Raw genomic sequence first — 23287 nt, forward strand, 5'->3', positions numbered from 1 at the left:
CTGTCATTTAAAACATCAATAGTCCTACTCACTGTAATGATTATCCTCTGCTCTGTTTAGTGTTCACTATCAATGTTACATAACATAATTATAAAAATAATACTGTTCAACAACCTGACCACTGCTACAGCTACAGCTGAGTGCGCATGCGTAATCACAAAGCACGTGCACAGGCTACGAATGGGTTTAGGCCTATGTTTGAACATGCACCTGTAGACTACACGATGCTTGAAAATGTTCTGACTGATAGTAGAGTTTAAGTTTTAAAATCAACTCTGACCAAAAGATTTCACCAGGTCTTGAGTTTGTTGAAAGCGGGGGAATGTCAGCTAAGATTTCCCCTAATGGCGTTATGTAAGTTTGCACGAGAATGTCTGTAACCCAAAGCTGTTCGCGTTTAGCCCTTTGGCGCACAGTGACAGAGCTCCGCAGGCCTGGGTGCACTGTGGAGCACTTTTGTAACGCACCTGTTCGGCTTTATTGGAGTGGCTCAAAAGACGCCCGGGCCTGTTCCAGAGATATCCTGTCAACCCCGAGAAGAATACGTAAGATATATTCTTTTTTTTTTTTTTTTTTTTTACAGTATTGGCCTTTAGGCACAGAGTTTAAGGCTGCGTTCGCACATGTTGGGTTTCCATGATTCCTGGAGACATTATTACATTGACTTGCATTAATTTCCTGGAGTCTAATCTTATAATACTTGTCTAACCCTAATCTAAACCTTAACCTTAACTATTTTGAAGCCAAGTATGAACTTTAAAGCTTAATGTTTATTTAATAATAAATGATTTATGACATTAAGGGAAGCAGGTCCCCATGATGTGAGTGTGTCCAGTGTTTGAAAACTTTTTTCTTTATTTTTTATGTACAATATCTGCTCTTGGTCATAAAACACAAAGAGCCACATGGTCGTTCTACCGCATGGGGGCAGCAGAGAGACGCGATGCGCTGCAGGGAGTGGTTGTTGGAGGAGGACCACATTGTTCGTGCTGAGACGAAGATGAGCAGAGACAGATGAAAGGAAACTCCTCTCTCATATTTCTGACCTCCGCGCATTTTACGGTTGTCAGGCTCTTATTTGGCTCTTATTTGGCTCTCCTCCGGCTCTCCTCCCCACAGTCTTTTCACTGTGTCTCTCTGAGACGGCTCCACAGAATCATGCCTCATCTGTGCTGCATTTTTTCCATATATTTGACTTAACATGATTATTACTGTCCACATTCGAAGCTTTTTTTCTAATCCTGACAAATTAGTTTCTTAAAGGTGCACTCTCGTGGAGGGTCTGACACCTCCTTGTCTCCATGGAGATGTTATTGCTTTGCCTGGAATGCTCCACAGTATGGCATTTAGCATATCAGTCTCCATGGAAACAAGCAGGTGATACCGTAAAACCAAGTTACAGGTTAGATCTGACAAGAATTGGGCTGGGTATCATTAAGAAATTGCTGATATAATATATACCTCGATACACTGGCCACGATATGATGTGTATCGTGATACAGTGCACGTTCAGTTCAATACAATTCGATGCAATATATTTCAAATCAATTGTAAAAAAATAAAGGCTTTCGGCGCTTTAATGATAAACCTCATTTTCATCATAAAAACATGTGTTTTCTTTAGTGCATGATACTCACTGGAAGAATCCATCAAACTGTTACATTGGTCATAGCTTATACGAATGTACTTTTACCAAGTTGACACATGCAGTTTAACTGCTCTAAAGGCTCATCACGTCACTTCTAAATTATAGCTGTCATACTAATAGTCTTTGTTAAACCACTATCTGTGCAAAGATGAAATTAAATACACAGTAAAAATGACAAAATTGTTGCATAAAAGAGTTTCTTTTCTTTAAACAAGCAACAAAATCATGACACTTTCACAAAATAATTTGGTAAAACATACAAAAAATATTCTTGGCCATATGTGGACATATTGGCCAAGTTAAACAATACGACATTTTGATATTTTTGCACACTCGTGGTGGAAAAGCAACCCCCCTTCACAGTAAGAATGTATGTTCCAACACCCACAAGTTAATAAATGTTTGATAAATTTAATCCCACACTGCAGAGTGTGGAATATTCCTGGCAAAGCAAAAACCCTGGAGAAAGGCAGATAGCGAAGCCCCCACTAGAAAAGTTACATAGTGCACCTTTAAAAGACATTCATATTTTGTTCCTCTTCTTCGCCAAACCGGCAGTCATTATTGTTGTTGCTGGGAAACTCCTTCAGTGATTGTGTGTTGTCAGCTCGAATTATCGACAGTGACAGGGAGAGAGGGGGAAGGATTACATGCGCATGGACAGTATGCACAGCCTACTCTCTGATTACACGCTTATGCACTCAGGAATGAGATACAGAACTTTACTGTGCGAGCATAATCGGTACAGGGACTTGTTTGTACCTGTTTTTGTGAAACTTATAAATGATGAACTGGAGAGCAAACGGAGGAAATGATTTGTGTGTTTGGCTTTTTGTATGTTTCACTATGACTGCAGTATTGTCTGGTGCGTTGTACTTGTATGTGGGTGATGTTTGAGCAGCTTCCCCTGTTCCAAAGAAATGTCTGTTTTGGGAAAATGATAAAATGAAGTAACATATACAGGCTATAACAGCCAGGCACTTTGCTGTTGTGTTTGCAGGCGCTATTCCTTGGTCTAGTGTGTGAGGGTTTGAGGTTGGCACATTGGGTGTTCAGCAGAATAGTCTTTATTTTGCTGTTATACTCATCCAGGCCATGTGTGTTTCACTTTCTCTTTTTATTTTTAGATTTTATCTTTTCTCAACAATGTTTCGATAAACGATTTTGTACTCAAGTTTAAAGCGCTGCCAAATAATACCTCTTTAGGTATTTAATTGTCACTTTCACTAAAATGTAAGGCAAAAAAATACATTCTCAACCACAATAATCCGAATTTCAAGATGTTTACAGCTTAATTGTTCTGTTTTAGTATTTTTTTCAGGTGCACATAAAACACTGTGGGTCTATCATGATTGCATTCTCCATACATTATCAAAATAGTGTAAATGTAAGTAAGTTATGTACAGTTGGTGCAATATTAATGAACCGATTAATTTATATTTTATAACTATCAAGTAAACCTAAATAAAGCCCGTATGTAGCATTGTAAACTAAGACTAAAGAGTGTTTAATTATATGTAAGAACCAGCCTGTAATTCTAGTCGAGTAATGATTGGTATTTTTATATTACAGAAACCAACCAGCTTGTTCCTCCCCTGAAGCAGATGATGCTGATATGACACTGTATTTAGCATTCATGAACTTTGTCACTTTTCTTCTTATTCTTATTTTCATCCTTACATGTATTACATTTTTTTTATGCTATTCTAATTAATTATTTATTTATGGGGTGATTGTGGATTCTATGTTCAAACTGGATTGGCTCTCTCAATAAAGTTTAGCTCCTTTTAGTTGAGGCTCCTTAATAAAGTAAAGTTCCACCTTCTACAGGATTTTGAAAAAGCAATCCATGAATTTGTTGTTATCCAGTGATTCTGGACCAGCTCCTACAGAATGTCCAGCTTCTCTGCTGACAAAAACTAAGACTAAAACTAGATGAGAGCACTGCCTCCTACCTAAGGCCTGTGCTGTGCAGCCTGCACTGACTCCTGTTTCAAAATGTTACTGATTGTGTTTAAATGTGTGCACTCTATGGGTTCTCTTTATTTGAGCGAGTTACTGTGGCCCTACACTTCACACACAGCCCTGAGGTCAGCTGAGCTCCTGCTGTGCCCAAAGCCAGACTCAAGACCAGAGGTGACAGAGCCTTTTCTGTGGCAGCGCCCAGACTATGGAACAGCGCCCTCTATCTGTCAGATATTTAATATAGTTGAAGACTAGATTGAAAACCCACCTCTTATCCCTTTTTTCTCCATCTTAATCAATAATCAATAAGTAATTTTAATTATTGGTATGTAAAGAAAAACAATCCTCATGCTTTTACTCACAGAGAATTGGCTGTAAAACTATTTAAAAGACCCAAGCATAGTATTGATGATTAGAAATGATTGAACCTCAAATTCAGTTTTATCACTTGTTCAGCCTTACTTCACTGTAATTGGTTGACTCCACCTGTCATTCACACAAAGCTGACCAATCAGAGGAGTGCATGAAGCAGTACTGAATGACTGTTTTTATCATATCATGCAGCCTTACTATATTAATACATGATGTGTGCTCTATTAAACCTGCTTTTAAGTTCACTTTTGCTACTAATCTGATAATCTTGTTTTTTTCTCACTCTCCAGCTGGTTTGCCCTGACCGCCACATGACCTGGAGCTGTGAGGGCTATAACATCAGACCGGAGCACCCAACCTACATGTGAGTGTGGCCTCACCTCACCCCCTCTCCTCTAGGACCGTTACGACAGCTATCCATCAGAGGTGCCGACCTTTTGTTGTGATGACGTTTACGCCGACGCCGGCTCCCATTGAGCACCGTGGTTTTCTATCGCGGAAGTCAGCAAACTTGTTTCTTTTCAAGTCATTTTAGATGAATATTGAAATTTAAAATGTGCAAATTAGAACATAATGATCCACGGGTGTCATAGATTATAGCTATATAGCAGACACGAGCACAAACAACATTTAAGAATCCCATACATTTCAGAACATGTTTGTAGAGGTCTAAAAGTATAGGAATAACAAGATTTTACTTTAAAAAGACAGATTGTTCTTTGCAGAGGACATTCTGTTATCCAACTAATTGCAGCCTTTGTGATTTCAGAAAACTTTATTAATCCCCAAAAGCAATCATTTGTAACACCACATCAGTTCATTCAATCCTCAAAAACACAGAAGACACAAATCAATGGACAACAAGTCACTAATAAAAGAAAGTGAGAGAGACAATATACAACAATAACTCAAATGTTAAGCTTCCCGAGTTAGAAATCCAGCTAACAGACCAGAAAACAGAATTATGATTTCAGTTCGATTGCGATATATTGCACAGCCCTAGTGACTCCTCCCCCTCCAGCACAGAGAAAGGGCTCACCTTGACTTGGGCTTTATCTTTGTACCAGCAGCTCAGATTATGTCGTCATGAGAACTCGGTCAACACAACACGGCTGCACTATCAACATACTTGTCAACCTGCGTGTTTCATAAGAGAACGTGCACTTAGACCTACATTATTGGCGTTTGTGTTTGTCTAATAATAAGCTCAACCCTGGTGAGAGACGGGGCAGATGGTGACAGCAATATGCAGGCTATAGTTTATCTGCTGCTTTAAATACTGCATCTCAAAACTGTGAGAATTAAGAGCATTTATATTTAAAAATTGTACATACATTATACACCTGGACAATCAAAAATACAGAAGTTTGTAACAAGAAGGGCATTCAACGTGAAACCTGTATAAGTCATAATTTAGCTACAAGAGTTAGATATCCAGCTATATTACACAAAGTTGACTCTTGTGAGCTTTAAGCCATGTTATAATGTTTTTACCTCCTCAAAAACATACCTGGAGTTGTGTTTTGTTTCACTCACACATGTTTGAGTAATCCTTTATTATGTATCTGTCCACATCTACAAAGCTCAAAATACTTTACTCCACCTTGTGATGTCATGAAGTGGTTGTATTCAAATTAACAGCTACTTTTTACCTTTTGTTCAGTAGAGAGTAGAGTAGAGGGCTGAAATTATCCAAATGATTCTAGTGAAGGTCTATGGCATTTAAAAACGTAGTGGAGCACTTCCTGTATCACCACATGACATCACAAGGTGGAACAGAGTGTTTTCCTTTTGCATGAAGAACTCAGCCCAAACATGCAGGGTTTGCGCGTTAAACATATGTGAATGAAACGAAACACAACTACAGGTATTTTTGTGAGGTGGAAACAACATTTTAACATTGAAAAGGGCTGTTAAGACTGTAACTGTAAACAATACCTGTTTACAGTTTCTATGTAGTTAGCCTCTCCCTTCAGACAGATTTAAGGCAGTGTCCACCAGTAATCTGACCAGAACTCAAGAAGCGGCTTGGATGAGCAGCTAAACATCTTCACTCCTACAACTATTTGTCCAGTTGACAGATTTAACTTCGTCTTTTGTGAGAAGAATCTGTACTGTAGGGTAAATTGAATATAAACTATGCAACTGGTGGTGTGACGAAGGTGGAAGTCTGACTGCTGAAACATGTCAAATATTTGGTAAATATAGTTAACTCTAATGGGACCCAGATATCCTGTATTTTTACTGCTCAGCCTGTTAAAAACAAGGTAAAGGAGTACATGTTGCTCCTCCCCCGAAGAGACTATCAATACTGGCAATCATTTATTACATATTTTGTGTGTGACTGCCTTAATTTTGAACAGTAATGTTATATGTTTATGATTACGCAAGAAGAATGGCATTTTTGTTTTATTTTTTTTTAAACTATAGAGGGGTTGGGGTGGATTACATAATACAAATCCACCACAATCCTCTCTATTAACGGGAAACACTGATACGCCTGACCAGTTTTCAACATAGGCTTTGAAAATCTACAAGGAAAAAGACAGTTTGAATGAGATGTATTTTTGGACAGAATATTTGCGACATCAGGACTCCCATCATGCATCCCTCCCCCGGCGTTCCTTTGCCCCCTCCATTCTCCGCGTGAGTGTTAGAGCCAAGGCCGCACTGAGAGGGGGTCTTTGTGTGCAGGGGTCAGAGGGGGTCGAGGATGCACAAAGCCAGGGTCACAGCCAGAGCACACAGAGCAACACAGCACTCAACACAAGTGAAGCGTAGATCATTTATGCATGTTTGTAAATAGGAACTAAGGAAATACTGGCTCAAGGCACATATAAAATAATAATAACAGTATATAGAAAAATGGTGAGTTAATGCCAAATTGGTGAAGGAATGTTTGAAATTTAATGAACGCAAAAGTGTAGTATATTTTTTTACCCTTGTAATTATTAAAAAGTTAGCATAACAACTACACTTTTAGTCCAATAAGGTTCATGAGGTTCGTCTGGTCTTACGTTAATTCATTTTAATAGATTATTTTTTCAGACCAAGGTTTAGTTTGTTTTCATCCCTGACAGTTTTTATTGCAGTCTTTCTCAGAGTGGCACGTAATGTTGCTGTGACGTATCCGCTCAGCTGATTTATACAGGTTTTGGCGTGGTTTTCCTACCGGTGGAGGCTGGACGACTGTCAGGTATGAAAAAACAAATTAAGCCTTGGTCTGAGAAAATAATCTATCAAAAGTAAATTACACTTTTAATAGCTATAATACATCATGAACAAAGGCTTAACATATAATCAACACATAGTTTACTAAGAATGATTCTGGCTTTGTTTATTTATGTATTTATTTATTTATAACAAAGACAGAGTATATAACGAGGACAGTAACTACTAAATTAATACCCTAACCCCAGTGGTGGAAGCTAACAAAGTAAAAGTAGCAAATTACTGTACTTAAGTAAAATACAGATACCTACTAATTCTGCTTAAGTACATTTTAAAGTGGATACTTTTTACTTTCTACTCCACTACATTTTTTAACTGCACTGCAAAGTAAAAAGTACTTCATATGTTTTTAGGGGTTATTTTGACCATGTTCGTGGTAACATTCTAACTAAAGTTTTCCAGTTCAAGCTTCAGCTTTGAGCAAACAAGAATAAATACACAAAATTCATAAGAAAAATGAAGAAATTGATTTGTATTGTTACTGTTGACCAAAATATGCATCTTTTTCTTATTTCTTATTTTTTTCTTATTCTTATTTTTTTATAAATATCGCTACATACAATTTAATGGCACTTGTGAAATACTTTTACTTTTTGCTCTTTAAATGCATTTTTAAACAGTAACTTTAATAATTTTTCTTAACTAGATTTTTTCATGTGATACTTTTACTTTCACTTAAGTAACTTTTTGCCCCTGTATCTGTACTTTTACTTAAGTAACAAAATTGTGTACTTCATCCACCACTGCCAAACCCCAACTCATAACCCTAACGTTGGTACCTAAACCTGAATCCTTCTAAGTAAACAGTGTGTTCACTATAGAGTAGGTCTTTGTTCATGCTTTATTAAGGCTAATTAAGGTGTAGTTATTCTAAAGAGGTATGAAACACTGAATTCCTCTTTGGTGCAGGCAGAGCGGTCTTTTTATGGCCCTGTAAAAACATGAGCTGTAACGTGGAGGTAATGTCCAATAATAATCACTCAGTTTAGTGCCCTTCGCGACTGCAGTGATAATGTGCCGGTCTGGAGCGCTCTGGTCTATAAACAGAGACGCTACAGGAATAAGCTCCATCTATTACCCGACCTGCCGTCACCCGCAGTAACCATTGAAAAGCCAAGATAATGACGTCATTTGCACAAACCGCACATTATAGTGAGTGAGTTGGAGGGATGGGTTTGGGCACACACAGCGTTGGTCTCTGGGTTACTTTCTATTGTTGCGAGTAGATTTGATTTGCAATATTTGTAAAACTAATCTAAAATTCTGTTAGTTGTTTTGTCACGATATTTAAATTTCAAACTTGATACTAAGAAAAAATATAGACTGGTTTCAGTGAAAAAAAAAAAAATTGACAATAGAACTATTTTGACAATAGAATGTAATGTTCAACACAAAATAGTATTGTTTTCTCTGAAGTTGTCATATTATGGTATTTATCAAGACCATATCGTAACTAGTAAGGAAAGGTTCCATTTTGTCCTATTTATGTGATTTTCTTCAGCATCAATATGTTTTCTAAGTGTCTAGTGTTACTATTGATTAGTATAATTGTAGTTTATAGGTATAGTTTAGGTATAGTGCACATTTTAAACACATCCAGGAGCAGTAACATCTGATAAGAGATTGAAAAATGAACTGCAGAACACATAAAAACATGTTTGGGATCATCTATAGGGTATCCAGCTCTATACATAATATAAGAGTGCATGTGTTCAGTCTCTGTGGTCATAGTTGCTGTAGTAGAGAGATATAAGGCATTTAGTTCAACCGAGTTTTCAAATAAGTGCCTCAGAATGAGTCAGTGTTTCCATGGATACCGACAGACCTCCAAGAGCTTGACTTTTACATGAACTTGAATATTCAGTGCTTTTAATCCCCAGCAGTGAGTCGACTAAGTGTTGTTGGGCTGTGCGCACTGCCACAATGAAAGAAGTGGTCATGTCATTTAGCAGATATTTATATACGGTAACTCTACTGGCACCACTTAGAAAAACAGTAGCTTTTTCTCCTTTTAAGCACAAGAACGACTTCAACCAGGCCTAGTCTTGCTGCTTCTTCTTAAAAGTGTATTTTCAAGGCTGGCTGGGTGGAAACACTTTAAATGAATTTGCACTGTGAAATAAAATGGAGCTTTTGCCTATTATTTTAAATGAAATAATGGTGCGCTATGTAGGTTTTTTTATAGAGACACAAAACCTTCTCAGTATTTTTATTTATTTATTTGTTTTTATATTTTTTAATGCAGTAAAACACTTGTAATTTATTAAATGCATTATATACTACTGCAGAGGTGTCAAACACATTTTCACTGAGGGCCACATCAGGAAAATAGTCGCTCTCAAAGGGCCTGATGTAATGTAAAATAAATGTAACTAGGTTTTTAACTTGTTCATAAACTGTACATATTTATTACTTATTCAATTTACCAATCTTTTATATGCATTTCCATATATGTGAAAATATGGCTGCATAACTTACCATCTCCTGATAAACTGACATTTTAAGACAGTCATACATTTAACTGACTTGTTGTGGGCCACATAAAATTACATGGCGGGCCACATTTTGCCCGTGGGCCTTGAGTTTGGCACATGTGTACTACTGTATCTCATAGTTTGGCCACCTGCTTGTACATACATTACAGCTTTCTATCAGAAAACATAAACTGTTACTCAAAAGTCCACAATATTCTATGTGTACATTTTAAATTATAATCTCTAAAAAGTCCCATGTTTGCCAAATTGAAATGGGTGTAATGGACTGTAATACTGTGATAGTTTGTATAGTAGTGGTCTAAATACAGGTAACCTACAAATAACAAGTGAACGCAAATAAACAGGACTAAGTTGTGACAGTGGTGCAAATGTAATTACAGTTTGAATGATTCTCGATTCCCTGTGCTGCTCTAGTCTTGTGGATGTTCCTCTGTCTGATGTGAGCCTGTTCTCTGCATCTCCCTCTGCTCCTGTCTTTTGTAGCTGCTGTAAATCCAGAGCCGTGTCGAGGTCTGAGCCTTCGGTTGATCTACGCCCGATCTGACAAGGAGCACCAAGAAAGTCGGAAAGCGCCCGCAGCAAAACCCCCCACGCATTCAGGTGCCTATCCTCACCTCTGCCCCCCTCCCTCTCTGTTACCGCCTCCCCCTCTTTCCCTCTCTCCCCTCCTTCTACTTTTCCTCAGGATGTAGAAGACAGCCAGGCTCAAGTGCATGTCGGGGGGAATTAGATGCTAGCAGACAATTTGATTTCTCAGTCTTCAAGGCTTCCACAGACTGCACAGGCTCCAGCAGCGGGGATATGAGCAGGTTTTAGAGGCAGAGAGAAGGGAACAGACAGGGCAAGATTGGATTTATGATATCGGGGCTAATAGAGACATGCCAGAGACGAATTAAGATGAGAATTTGACATAAAAGTCGAAGAGAAGTCTAATGCCATTTATGGGAGTGTGGGGGCTGTAGTAAGTGCAGTATTAGTTTTTCTGTGCATTCCTAGACATAAAAGAACAACACTTAACTTATTTTAACGTATATATTTTGAACACTTTAAATTATACTTCCCAGATGTCTGTTCTTATAGTTTGACTGTGCAGCTGCAGATGGTAGAAATCAAAAGAAGCTACTAAGGAATCCCACTCATTTTCAGATGGACCGAACTCTGCATATTTTCACACATTATCCAGTGTCTCTGATACAGAAAATCTGGTTTGTGTGGCAGAAAATAACAAAATCTGACTGCACAGACCCTTCCAAACCTCATGGATGCGTTGAGTCTAAACCAGTTCTGTAAAATGTGCGCTTTAGCTTACAGATTTATAGTGATGTTAGTTAGGTCAATCTACTTAAGTCTTGTCTATATTCCCCATACACATGAGACTAAATCGCAATAAGAAATATCATATACCAATTTAAATGCAGGTAAATATTTGTTATAGGATTGCCATAGACCCGCTAAAACTCAAGCCAAATCTTTAACAGTGAAATAAAATCAGAAAGGAAAGGCAACAGCAAAGAATCTAAACTAAACATCTGAAATACTACTTGAGTCTGAGAAAAGGCAAAGACAATGGAGGAGTCACTTAATGTAGTCCGCCCACTCAGCTCTGTCCAAATGGGCTGATTGACGCCTGTTAGCTCCTTTAATGGCCGCCATAATGGACCGCAGTTCAGTGGGCGATGACACACAGAGCCACCCCGACCAAAGTAACTCAATTCTGGGGTTTCTAGTCTCTCCTTTCAGCCTCTTTCCGCAGGTCGCAGAGATCGCACACATGCAGCTCTTAGCCTTTTGCTCCCGCGCACAGATAGATTTACAAAGCCACAGAGGAGCGCAAAGGTGAATTATGGGTAGTGCTGTCGACCTTGTGGTGGAGTAATGTCTGTGGGAGCTGTGTGGGCACTGTACATTATGTGGGTTATGGACTGGACTGCTGCTCTGGTGGGCGAGGAGAGGGCTGGACACTATTTGAACAACAACAAAAGAAAGCTTCATTTGACAGGAAATTACACTGTCAAAATGCTTTTATTATGACCTCCAATAAAATAAATGTCCTTTATATCTCACTGGATTGTGTAGTGTGTAGTCGATGCATGGTAAAATGAAATAAACATGTGATTTGAAACATAAAAATTGAAATAAACCAAATTATCCCTGGAAGCAGATTAGGATTAAGAGTTAGAGGTGGACAATAGTGAAACGTAATATATTGGTACTTTTTTTTTTATCTCTCTTAATGTATATATTTTTCTTTTAGACAATATATTAGCCGCCTTTTTAAGAATTACATTTTCTGAACACATTTTTATTCAGATAAAAATGTAAAAAAGATTCACTATTTTGCAACAAAAACAGGTGAAATACATTGATGTTTTTTCTGTGTATAAGAGAAGCTGGTGCTGTGTTAAAAGGAAAGTACAAAAGGCCAGTTGGACACTCAGCTTTGGGGCATGTATTTAAATGAGCCCACATCAATACACTTAACATAAATAATACATTCACAGAGATTGTTGTGTTAAAAGGCCAATGGTAACAGGCTATTTTAAATGTAATATCTTGACCCCTGTTTATTATTCATTCAGAATATCCAATTAGTTGTTTTTATGCAGTTTTATCGTGTTTTGAAGTGAGAATGATATTTGAAATTAAATATTCTCTTAAGGCAAGGCCAGGCAAGGCAAGGGAATTTATTTGTATAACACTATTTGTACGCAAAGTGCTTTACAGAATAAGAAATAATAGAAAAGTCAAAGTAATCACAATAATCATCATAAAATTAACATTAAAAGAGAAGAGTGCAGAATAAAAAGCTTTCAGTCATATTCACAGCGAAACAGAACCTTTTTGAGCCTGGATTTAAACATTGTAGTTACTAGATTTGCCATTGAAGTCAATACCCAGATACTAATTGATACTGCGATATATTGCTGAAGTAAATATAGACGATAAACGATAATACTTAAACCAAACCATAAAGCAGAATTATACCCAAAAACTATTGTAAATGTACAAAATTGTAAAATAAATAAATAAATATGAACTGCAATAAGGAAATAACAGGTTGCAACACATAAGTAGTTAGTTTGTGTCTATAATGAATCATAGACGTTATTAATTCAACCATGTACGGTGCAAATCTCATTGTAGTACGAAAAATGATAAAAATTTCCAGACTAGTACAAATAAAATGTCCCCAGGATAAATACTGACCCCCCAGAAATGATTGTCCCATCTGTCATGTGTTGATTGATAAGTCGATACAGTATTTATCATGACAGGCCTAGTATTCTTTTAAAATAATACCTAAAAAATAGTCACATTTGAACCTTTCCTGAATAGTTTTACATGGCTCTTGATCTATGTATAACTGAACTAGTATCACATGGTAATTAAATAGAAAGTGCTGTTATTCCGTGTATATTTTCATCATCATTATTGTAGTTGAATTGGCATCAAACCTTGTCCTATTGAAATTGAGTTTGGAATTTTCTTTCAAGTGCGCTGTGTGATATAATAATGCAACCTCTTCCCCTTTTGAGGTTTTGGGAATGGGATTATGAGCCCCCATTGTGACTGGATTATTAGATTATGTATGCCAGTAGTAAATCATAAATGGCTAGTTTAGTGTGTTATTTTCAGTGCTGGGATGTCTGTGGTGTTGCGTGGCAGTGTGCAGCTCATGTGACTCGCGCCTGACACAAGATGGTGCTACAGATGGTGGATGGACAGTATTGCAAGTGGCAAGATGTCCGCCTCAATCTGTCTGTGACCTGTGTGGAATCAGGAAGCAAAGATGCCTCAGCAAATATTTCTCTTGTAAAGGATTAAATGTAGTTTTACCCTCCCCATAATGACTTTACTTTGTAGTCCAGCATTTGCCCAAAAACATTGTAGACATTATTCATTCTGTCCATAAGGCGTTAGCACTATTGTAGTCAAACTGCCCTGAGGAAGCTTGACGAAAACAATGTGGGCAATCTACACTACTGACGCCTCCGACCACCGGCAGTTAATCTCACATACATCACATTCACTTCACTCACGCATGGTGGGGAAGTGTCTTGCTTAACGACACAATGACAAAGCTTGGCCTGAGTGACAATAAATCATGCGATCTTAAAATAAAACACAATTTTGAATATCGGGTAGCTCAGCTTTAACGGTAATGATCGTGTACTCAGAAATGATTGGCTTTGTTAATACTAAATATCTTAAATTCAAATAGCTTTTTCCTTTTGCTTAATTTATTTTTGCCTTCTGAAGTGCAGTGTTTTGCCAAAAAATGTAATATATTTCAAGGGCATGCAAAACTGGATGCATTATTTGTCACCAGATTATTAAATTGCATTTGTAGCACCATTTATACTCACACCTTTTAATGTTTTAACTCGACTTATGTGGTAATTATTTGTTTTGTTTATTTTTCTCTGTCTGAGTCTCTCCCTGTATAAATAAAGATGGATAAATAAATACCATTTGTCTGGATTAAAGTGCTTATTCCTACACTGAAACATCACTGTTGTCTGTTGTTTATAGCCCAGCGGTGCTTCTCTGCATGTCGCCCCCACCTCTTCACCTCCTGGACATCCCGACCACCTCCAGCTGTGGGTTGCCAGGTCCACACTACCCCCCACAGAGACCGGTTGCCAGATTGGGACAGCCATGCAGTGCGGAGGGGGTCTGAGGCTGCCTATGGCCTGGTGCCATGCTGGGCCCTGTTATTACCTCCAGATGACATCAGCCTGTGCAGCAGATGCCGGTTTGGCCACAGGGTCCAGAGAGAGAGAAGAGAGTCTCTGGTGAGTTGAAGTGAGCATGCTGGAGAAATACAAAGTGGGGATATTTGATGAATACTGACTTCAAATATGTGAATATGTCTTTTGAACGTTAACACCAAAAGACATAGTAAATTATCCTTTCATATTATAAAAAGGTTTGGTCCTTCAATAACATCATACATTTGATTTTATTTCATTATAATAGAACCTAAGTGTAACTGTATTTTCTGTCAGTAGGCCATCATTATTGTGAAAAAATAATCTAGATTTTACTTTTGATCATGATTTGATCACAATGGACAGCTTCTACAGGATTATTAAAACATGTATGAATCTATCCAAATAGGTTCATACATGTTTGAATAATCCTGTGTTGTCCTGCACAGTTTACACCTATCTCCACCTGCTGCTTTGTACTTACTTGCATTTGTTAAAAAAATTGAACTCTAGTTTATACATAGAGATAAAAAATGTCACATATCCATTTTCCACTATATAAACTACTGCTTGTCACAGTGAAATCCTGTGGGGCCTATTCTGCATTTTTTAACAGGAAGGCAATGGATCAGTTTCTATTATTAAAGAGCCAATTCTGCTTGTGTCTGCTCTACAGCTCTGATCTATGACACCCATGGATTATGTTATCATTTGCACATTTTAAATTGCAGTATTCAGCTTAAAAGAGTCATGTCCGTTCACTTCCGCTTTAGAAAACTGCATTGCTCAACGGGAGCTTACATCGCCATAAATGCCATCACAACAAAGAGCCGTGTAGCTCCTGTGGATAGCTGCAGATAAGACTTTTAAATTAAAATAAAATCGAAGAACACGGGGATTGATCGGCCATATGGCATCTTGAAAATTTGTGATTAAAGATAACTCAAACATACACGAATCACTCCAAATAGAAGAGGGTAAATGGTGAGGGGAGACATCTATAACATGATTAAAAGCCTGAAAAGGTTATTCTGCAGAATCTCAGAAGCTGTTTTAAGTCAATATTGTGATTTACGATGACCAAAACCATTGTAAAACTCCTTCAATGACCAGATTATCTATATTACAGATTAGGAGATCTTGAAGTCATAAATAACAATAGCATTTGATAATGTAAAATTGCTCATCAGTTGCAATGAGTATCTTTTATTTGCAGTATATATTATGCAAACCCAGTGCTGTTCACATCATAACCATCTCTTTCTCTTCTCACACACTATACCTCGTTTGGTTGTGAAATACTACAAGTGCTTCCAATGTGGCCATATCTTTCCACAATGTGATGATGCACGCAGGAGCAGGCATATGCTTTTAATAACGCACATTTTTATCTGTTCACTTCAGAGGGTAAATAAACACACGAGGAAGGACATAATGACAAGCCTCACAGACTAGTATAAAGCAGCTAATTGACAGCAACAATCACAGAGGAATTGAATGCATCCGTCATCTCCGTAAGAGCCACACAAACAGAGCTAATGCCTCGAGATGGAGCCGGTAATGATCATTTATCTGGGTCACCTGCTCCTCGTGTGTGGGTTTTCTGAAGAGGCAGATTACAGTGGCCCGTTCAGATGAAAGCGCTCACTGATCTCTAGTCTATGCCACCACTGCACTGGCATTTCTGTCTATCACCTCACTATCCCCAGCTCTCATTTCTCTAGTGTATTATGAATGTCTAGTGTCTCTCAGCCCCGACCTATTTAAGGATGTGTGAAAAGGCGGTTTGGCATGATCACATGTTCACGAGCAACATTCATGAGCAACATTCACATTATTCATTCACTCACGGCGCGGTGGTGCGACTTCTATTGCTACAAATGCCCTGGGACTGACTGACGAAACTTCTTTTTTTATATGGACTTTTTCTAAGTGTAGCAGAAATTCCACTGACATGACTATTAAACAAAGGATATTTGTTATGACTGGGTATTAAAACAGGCTGGTGTATATAAAAACACAGCAAAAAGAACTGACTTTTCAGCGATTTTAATCATGTTTTAGTTGTTTCCCCTTCTCATTTAGCCTCTTAAAGTTGTTTTTGGAGTGATTTGTGCATGTTTGAGCAATCCTTAATCACTTTCAAGATGCCATATTGCCAGTCAACCCGTCATATTGCCCGTTTTCACCCATTTTTCTTAATTGGCGGTATATGCGTAGGATTCGGCAGTGTCATGTAGTCATTTAGGCACAAATAAATGAAAAATCTGCTACTTGCTAGTGTGATCTGCAGCTTTCCATCAGCTCTTTGTTGTGATCACGTTTAAGGCAACATCAGCTCCCACTGGCACTTCAGTTTTCTAGCGGATATGTTTCTTTTATTAAGGCATTTTAGACAAATATTGCCTTTTAAAACATGCAAATTATAACATAATGATCTACGGGTGTCATAGATTATAAAAGCTCAAGCATAATATGTGTTCTTTTAGTAAAAATATAACAGTTTGCAGTGTCATCTTTCAAACAAGGGTGTAAAAAGGTTTTTCTGTACTTTTTGTGATAGCAGATCCGCAACCATGACGTTAACAGGTGATGTACAGTATTTATTTTGCATGCCTTTTAAGTATATTGGCATTTTCATCTTAATATTGTGGCTGCACCTATAACTGCTGACTGGGGGCTGACCGCTTGAGCTTGAGAGCTGCAGTTAAAGTGCATTGAAGTCTAACTCTCGCAGTGTGGATTATTGAGTTAAAGAAACTATTTAACTTTACATACAGGCTTCACTACATTTACCCTCACCTCTCTTCACAACCTCTTCCCTCTAGTTTATTACACAGTTTCGCCCAGCTCCCACCCGTTCAATGGAGGAGACAGGCATGAGGAAATGATATTTGTAATCAGATGAAGGAGAGGGGCTCTTTATTAAAGTGGGGATGGGCTCGTGGCGGTCTCTGGGTTCACGCCGTCGACAGGGTTTATAATGGCGTCTGTCTGGTGTCATCATATTAAACCTGACTTATTCTCCTCTACACACCCCCTCTGCTCCGTGCAAGTCCCTTAGGATTCACCTGCTTGGCTTTTTTTGTGAAATTGACACTTTTGTAGTAAGGCTGAAAGATTAGCTGCATTTGAATTGAAAGAGAAAATTGAAATGTTGCAATTGGCCAGATGTTGAGTAAAACTCTCTGTCCTCTGCAAAAAAAATAAAAAAAATAGCCCTAATTTGGTTCGTGTATGAAAAATAAGTTAATTTGGTTTAGAAAAGCTTGTGTTTTTCCATCGGTTCGGCTGTTTATATCACTTCTCTCAAATGCTGTTGCTCCTGAATGTGTTTTAAATATTTACATGTATATATTTACTCGAAAATTTCAATTCAGTTTTGTATTAATACTGACAGACCCGTGGGTGTTTATATTTAAAATCTGCTATGTTTTCCTGTTGAGACCCCTACGAACATGATTAAGGTTAAGCTACACTTTATCTGACATGCGTGTGTGGTAACATTTCAAAATTCTCCAAATACTTGTCAAAAAAATCTATGTTTTTATAGCTCTCATTTCAATTTTGTATTCTCTCCTTTTGTGCCAGATTTGTGAGTCTCTTTTAATTCCCGTGGGTTGTCTGCCAGGCTCCTCATAAAAGCGGTAATGTGGTGATCTCATTCACTGTGGCAGGTGGAGGATGACTCAAAGCTAAACATTTCGACTCTGCGAGAATATATACTGTACAGGGTTTAAATCTGCTCTGGATTTCTTTATAAAGGAACGATTATTTACAATGAGGAAACAAAAAGTTATTCAAGGGCACAACTGATATCGGGTAACAGTAATGCACAATGGTAGTAATGGGAATGGAGTTTAAAATGGGGCATATAAATGGAAAATTAACGCTATATAGGACTAATTTACTTCTTTAATATTGCAGTAAAAATAGTGATACAAGATATTATAAATCTTTAGAAACAGAAAATTAGATCCATTGTGTATGTTTCATAATGTCTGTTCATGGGTTCCAGCGTCCTGTTTATAAGCTCCATTTTGAGGACATTTGACCACTTAAAAGATAAAATATTTCTGAACTGTTAAACGCTATTAGGGCTACACCGATACTGACACTAGCTTTGAATATCTGCACTGATACAGAACAATTGGTCGGATCAGGTACGGTTTGCATAAATGGAGTTAATGTGATTAACTGAGATTCAGGAGCAGGACCACGCCTCAGCCTCCTCCTGCTTCTCTCCAGCGAACCACAGCTCACCTCAACCACACCTCTAATTACCCAGAAGCCCTATTTATACAAGCCTATCCCGGCAACACCGCCTGTCTCTGCTCTGTCGACCCCTCCCTCACACCCCGTTTCTCTTGTTCATCTTTCAGCCTGAAGACCTCCATCTATAGAGAAAGAGGGGGGTCTCAACCCAGCCTCTACATTTATTCATATCATCAATAAATATCTTTATCGTGGTTGGACCTTTAATTGGATGTAATACAAATATTTACAGGCTGATTCTGGCCTAGAACATCTCATAAGGTTTGAACATGCCATCCCTACACTGGTATTGGTTAATATTGGGTATTGGCAGATACTTAAAGTCCAAGTATTGATATCGGTATAGGAACTGAAAAAGCTGCATCTGTGCCTCCTCAATCGCTATAGCAACAGTGCAAATTTTTCATCACTCTGAAACCCATGGACAGATTTATCAAAGGTTTTGTATGTTAAATTTCAAGTAAACAGATGCTAATCTTTAGGCCCCTAAAGTCCCTGTTTTCTGTGTATGAGTTTTGTGGGCATAATGCTGAAGCTTTCGTTGATAACAAAACCCCTCAGGTCTCTTAAAATGGCTCCACTCTCAGAGATCTTATCTTTTAGTTGAAAAAATCATAATGTTGGAATGAAATGAGAAACATTTTCCCCTTTTTGCCACAAACACAGCTGTGCTCGTTGACATAGCAACTTGTGATTTAGTTTTGTGCTCAAGCTCTAGAGAAGATTTAAAGCATTTGAAAGACGTTCAAAATACATCTGTGATCAGACAAGCCAAAATTATTCTGTCTTGAAATGAGACAAATGGAGCGAGTCTTCTTAAGATACAGTGTAAAAGACAAAGACATGTACACAACTATTTCCTTTAATGTATATGTCATATATGAGTTCAAATCTCAAAGTAATGCTTTGAAAGAGAGTATCAGAGCAAAATCCATGGTTCTGGGACCTATGCTGTTAATGTGTCTGAGAATATTTATTTTATCATGCAGTGCATTTGTTGGCCAGCCAGGCTCTGGCACAAGCAGGTGGGACTTCAAGGAAAATATGTTGGGAATGGGAACCACTGAGTTAGGGCATCTGGCTTACACCCACACATATGAGATAAGAGAGATACAGGTGAATGGCTTTGGTGAACCCTTAGAGTAAAAAACTGAAAATGAAAGATTTTAATAAAACCCAGGCTACGTTCCATGTGTCAGCCCCAGAGGCAGTTATTGCTCCAGCACGTGATAAGGTTTGGACGTTTGGAGGTTTCATTTCTGGGTTCTTTTTGACAGGATTTGTTTGTTTGAAATCTGTCAATACCCCTCCCTTCTGTGGCCCCTCCTGGACTTCAGCTTTATTCAGCTCAGATGACAGATGAGGTGCACTATATGAGTCACGATACAAACAATTTCCAGCTTGATTTTGAAACGGCTCAATTACACTGTGATTATAAATCAAAAAAAACGTTTTTCTCAGATAACAGGATATAATTGTCAACACAAATTAGAGTAGTTTCTTGACTGATATGCTGTTTTATACTTGGTCTGATACAAAGACCATTCGAAAACTACTCAGGAAAGGCACAGTCTGATTTATGGGTTGGTTTTTTGGGGGTTTTTTTTTTCAGTAATAGTATAAACTCGTTCAAATAAGTGTGTAGTTGGAAGAGTCTGTTATTATGACGTACTGTTGCTCTTAAATCTTGTTATTCTATCCTTATTGGAGGATTACAAATGTTTTATTTAGGCCTAAGTTTGTACACCTCAAATACTGTCAATGCTTTATTTAACTGACTGTTATCATGGCATTATGTGAAGAGAGCGACCGATATAGGTTTTTTCATGGGCGATGCAGAAGAACCGATGATAAACTCTGCCGATATTTATGGACTGATATGTGGGGCTGATTTAGATTATTTTCCCAAATTAATTTAATTCACCCACAGCCCTTTTTTGTACCTCAGATCTATAAGCGACCCTTGTAGTCACGTGTTGTGCAGTTATATTTTCACACTGAAATGTTCAAATTAAGCTTTATGTGTATTCTTTAGGCCCATAGCCAATGTGTTAAAAGCTCAATCGGCCCGATATATTGGCCCACCGATACATGTCTAATGAACACCTTGTTAATGCTCATTAAATGGAGTACCAACAACAAGTTATTCCTTGTGGTTAATAAAACTGTTTCTATGTGCCTTCAGAATCACAAAGTTAGATACAGGACAGGATCAAGATTTCTTGTCCCAGTAGAAAAATGTTTGTCTGTTTATTTTTTACTACCAAACAGCCACCATAAGTTATACAGGTGTCTAACATTAGACTGTCCAGTGTAATCATTATAAAGAAGTAAATAAAATCTATCCCTTATATAAAATGTTCAGTAAATATGTATGCATGTATTTTATTATGAATGATGTTGTTTTCATCCTGTCTTTGAGCCTCGTCCCCTCCCTTGTTGTGGCTAAAAGCACATAGTTGTGAAGCCAGTTCAGTTATGGGGCAGTGAGTATTCATTTGACTGCTGTGTTACATAAGCCTTATTGCGTAACATGTTCTAGTTTAAGTGACAGATTATATGAGCGTATCAAAAGGCAAACGTTGTGTTATTCGAGAGCTGCGCTGGATTCACACTGAAGCATAAACTTTATGTTAGAAGTGCTCCGAGCTGCACCAGGAGTGTTGTTTTTACTCAGAACTGTGTTATCACTGCGGTGCTAAATCAAACTCTAATTATGGACTTGTCCTAAACAGTGGAAGCCAAATGTCTCAATAAAACAAGTTCACCTTTCACTTTCTGACGTCAGCAGAAAACGGCAATATCCAGGGGTCTGTAAATCAGGTTTTACTATACAACTCATCACTCTCTACAACATATCATTTGAAAAGTAAGATGATATTTTCAGTTTGGCAACACCTCTTGGGGGTATGAGCAAAAGGTATTCCCAGAAAAAAAAAGACATGACAAGCAGAACTTTTTTTTTTTAATTTATTATGGCTGATATGTATCATGTTATTAATTTATTGAGGCTGTCTTAGACTCAAACAGACAAGTGTGAAGACAGCTTTAATTTTAATTCTTATATTTATTTTTAGTTAATGGCTTATCTACATTTGTGATATTATAGGAAGCAACAATATACTACTCTTTACTACTGGTGAAAGAAGTATTCAGTTTTGTTAAAGTAAAAGTACAGAGCAAAACAAAACTCAAGTAAAAGTATCACATGAAAAAAATCTCCTTAAGTAAAAGTATTAAAGCATCAATTAAAAAACTTAAAGAGTAAAAAGTAAAAGTGTTTTGTGCAATTTTCAGATCTAATAACGCTTTAAATGTAGTGATTTTGGTAGAGATTTGTGCTGAATTTTGTTCAACAGAAACAATTATTGTATCAGTCATTTTTCCTAGTCGTTTTTATTTGTATATTTTTGTTTGTTCAAATTATGAACAATGAATTATGAACCCTTCAGACATTTTAGCTGGTCTCAAACAATAATAAAAATACTTACTACTTACTTTTCAGTTCTGTTCTAAACTGTAGAGGAGTAGAAAGTACAGACGCCTGTTCTCAAATGTTGTAAAGGAAAAGTAAAAAGTATCCACTTTAAAATGTACTTACCAATACCTCAAATTTGTATAAATTTGTACTACTTTTACTTTATTACATACCACAGCACTGCTCTTTACTGATAAGAGACACTGAGCTACATATAACATGACAGAAGTTACAACACTGACTCACACGTTGTTGTTCCAGGTGTATTATTAAACAGTTATGTAACTTGACATAAGATCATGTTCTCTTGTAAATTAATGCCTCTTAAATTGCAAGTACTTTAATTACATCATATTTTTTGAACCAACCTTTTTGAAATTCACGTCTGTATTTGTTCAGGATTTAGCCATTGGGTGAGGGTTAGAGTTAGGGTCCAACCCCTGTGTACAGCCCTGAGGGTTAAAACTCTAATCAATTATTTTATTATATTACAATTTCAAATAAAATGTCTAGGGAAAAGTATTGATTCTCAATACAGAATTATTACCAGAATACACAGAATTGTCAACACAAAATATATATTTTTAAATGTATTTTTATGTGGATTTATAGTGACTCTGATAGAAAAATCAATTTACTATTTAAGTATTGATAATTATTCAAATGGGTATGTATTTTAATGCTATTAATATATATATATATATATATATATATATATATATATATATATATATATATATATATATATATATATATAAAATGTGTACTGAAAAGGTCACGCTACACTGTGTCAACAACTATGAACAAATAGTGAAACAAAGCTGTGTGTGTTTGCTCTGCTCATGACCTTGTCCCATTGTAAATACGTGTCAAGACATTCTGGCGTCATCCCAACCCCTCAATACACGCAACCCAACACCTGCAACATGCAACAGACGCAGCACTGTCTGAATGACACCAATGCACTAAGTACAGTGTAAATATGAGCTACCAGTAATGATGAGAAGAATGTGTTTTATAGCAACAAGTTTGAGTTAGTGTTTATAGTACAACCTTTGAACTTCTTTTAAGTACTTCATTTAGATTTATTGAAGACTGACTTGGCAGGAGA

The sequence above is a fragment of the Periophthalmus magnuspinnatus genome, chromosome 1 (genome assembly GCF_009829125.3).
Source record: "Periophthalmus magnuspinnatus isolate fPerMag1 chromosome 1, fPerMag1.2.pri, whole genome shotgun sequence".
Lineage (NCBI taxonomy): Eukaryota > Metazoa > Chordata > Actinopteri > Gobiiformes > Gobiidae > Periophthalmus > Periophthalmus magnuspinnatus.